Here is a 2,696-nt window from a genome sequence, read left to right as displayed (position 1 = left end):
CCCAATGCCACTGCCACCTGCCCCAAGCACAGCCTAGGCCCAGCCCCTCTGCCAGGAAGAGCTCAGCACAGCCCACAACAGGCAGCCCACTCTTGCCTCACGCACAGATCCAGGGTAGGGGGGGCATGTGCCCCCCATGCCTCCTCTGGGGGTGTACAGCAGTTGGAGGGAGGGGGCAGGGGACTCCCACAAGCCACGGCTCTGTCCTGCATCCTGTCCCACCCAAGCTGTGCAGCGCCTGGCCCCTGCTCCAGCCCCACTCCCTCTCACCACGGAGGCCTCGAACTGCATACCCCCCACCATGCGTGCCCCTTCTCTCCCCCTGCCCCTTCCTGCCAACAGACTTAATAGCTGGACACTGCTCTCCCAAGCTGCTGAGCTGCGTTCCTGGCTGCATGTATGCTGTGGCTGCACACGTGCATGCAGCATTTAATCGGTGACATTATCAGCCACATCAGCTGAAAAAGCCAGTTGCCAATGATGTCAATTTTCCTTTTATCAATGCTGATATGATATGGACCAATGCATCAGTGCACCTCAATGAACAAGGTTCAAAACCATGCATGTAGGAAAGAAAAAAAAAAAAAAAATCTTTTTTTGGTCCCATTTAATCTACAGTGGCTGACTGCACAATGGTCCCACTTCTTCAAATGAGAAGTAGAGTTTTAATAAACTGCTTCACTAACTCACAAGCCATTACACTACATCTAACCTGGGCCCTAGGAACTCTATCTGGGCTGGAGTCAGGGATGATTTGTTTTTCTTTCCCTTTTCTACATTTTTATGAAACTCTTCCCTTTGCTCCCTGCCAAATATCTGGAGAAACTAACAGGTTCAAGAGAGATTTCCTATGCTAGACACTGATTATTCAAGTATTCTGGCATCTCCCACCACCACTGGGTAACCAAATGGATTACTTGTAGTAGCAAGACTTACTCATTAATTTTGAAGTTAATCATTCATCAAACTGGAAAAAGAATGGTTACTTACCCTATAGTAACTATGGTTCTTTGAGATACTACAGTCAGCATGAATCCTATTATATGCATGTCATGGGTGTGAGCTTGGAACGTCTTTTAAATAGTTGTATCCATTTGGATCCTGCACATGCCCTACACACCTCATGCTCCATACAAGGATACACTAGGTTGAGCTAGCCTCCCTCTCAAAAGTAGGCCCACAGTAGTTGGGGACTCAAGGTGGGAATAGAAGACAGGTCACGAGATTCTATACTGACACCTTGTAAGGTAGCTGTTCCTCCTTCAAGTATGTGCCATTATACGTTAATGCCAAACAGCATCCCCTTCAAGAATGAGGAGTGGGAGCTGAATCTGTTGGATAGGGCCTGGAACAATGCTTTCCTAAATTCAGTCTCAGCTCTTGCAGCCAAATCTGGTGATTTGTGCTTTACAAACACAAGCAGACATACCATATTTTCTTGCATACTATACCCCCTCCAAATAAGACACGCACCTTGTTTTGAAAAAGCAGAATGAAGAGAAAGATTTTTAAGGAGTCAAGGCTTTATATACTTCAGCATCAGCAAAACTAGTTTTAACCCTGTCACACTCACTGCCAAATTGCCTTAGCCCTCAAAAGTAAATGCCACTCTTCCCTCCTTGGGGCTGGCAGGGTATGACCCCAACCTGTCTACAGTAACTTAGTAAGTGACCATCCACAACCCTGACACTGCAGAGTGAGCCTTAATGGACAGTGAGCAAGGAACACTTTCCAGCCACTAAACTGGTTGCACAGTTATACACTGAGTCTCTGCCAGTGCAAGGGCTTGGCCTTTAGAATGGCCCTAGGGCTGCAAAGCAGTATGGGAACAAATGGGAAAGGAGTCAAGTCTGTCAAGGCACTAGCATAGAGCACAGAATACATCTACAGTATCTGCAGGGATTTTCTCCTCCCCATGCATGGAATGCAGCTTCAAGAAGAATACAAATGGACTGGCTTAAATGAAACTCAGACATTATCTGGGGATGAACATGTGAGATTTTGATGTTAGCTTGTCCTTATGTAACAAGATACATGGAGCATCTGCTACAAGTGCTTACAACATTCTCACTCTTCTGGATAAAGTGATGCCTACTCGGACATTCAGAAGGGTTCACATGTAGTCAAGTCAGGCTACCTAAGTGGAAAATAAGCCTGCACCCTTTGAGAAGTCTCAATAATGTTGGATGCGAGAAGATGGAAAACCAAAGGGCAAAACGCTAATATCCATAACCTAACGAGCCTTGAAGGAACACAGAAACCAGGTTTCAAATGAAATATGTAGTCCAGGATCTTCAGCAATAAGGCTGACTCAGGCACAAGGCCATGTCAAGATGCCTGTACAGGTATGAACCTCTTCCATTTGGAAAGGTTTTCTTCTTTGTACCATAGATCCTGAATGCACTATGAGCAGATCCTTTCTGCAGCACTCAATCAATCAACATCCAAGCTGCAAATTGGAGCAACTCCTCATCTGGGGGGAACATTTGTCTCTGGTTCCTCAATAGTAATTATGGGTTAAACAGGGAGCAATAAGGATTGCACAGAAGAGCAAAACAGGTCCATAAATCAGGGCTTCCTCAGTTATTTAAGAACCATGAAAACAAACATGGTATTGTTCGTCTTGGCTCTGAGGATAGTTAGAAATGTTAGCAAGGCATAAAGAACTTGCTTGACTACACTGTAGAAATAAGATG

At 45.5% G+C, this 2,696-nt stretch overlaps 1 protein-coding gene across 3 annotated transcripts in view; it reads right to left on the bottom strand.

Annotated features, from left to right (window-relative positions):
* The window catches only part of DCAF1 (DDB1 and CUL4 associated factor 1), a 149,718-nt gene that overhangs the window by 78,451 nt on the left and 68,571 nt on the right, over positions 1-2,696 (bottom strand). The gene's annotated exons all lie outside the window — the stretch shown is intronic.

The sequence above is a fragment of the Gavialis gangeticus genome, unplaced genomic scaffold, assembly GCF_001723915.1.
Source record: "Gavialis gangeticus isolate Ggan-Ray unplaced genomic scaffold, GavGan_comp1, whole genome shotgun sequence".
Taxonomy (NCBI): domain Eukaryota; kingdom Metazoa; phylum Chordata; order Crocodylia; family Gavialidae; genus Gavialis; species Gavialis gangeticus.
Note: the sequence above shows the minus strand (reverse complement) of the source record. Positions and strands in the feature narration are given on the sequence as shown.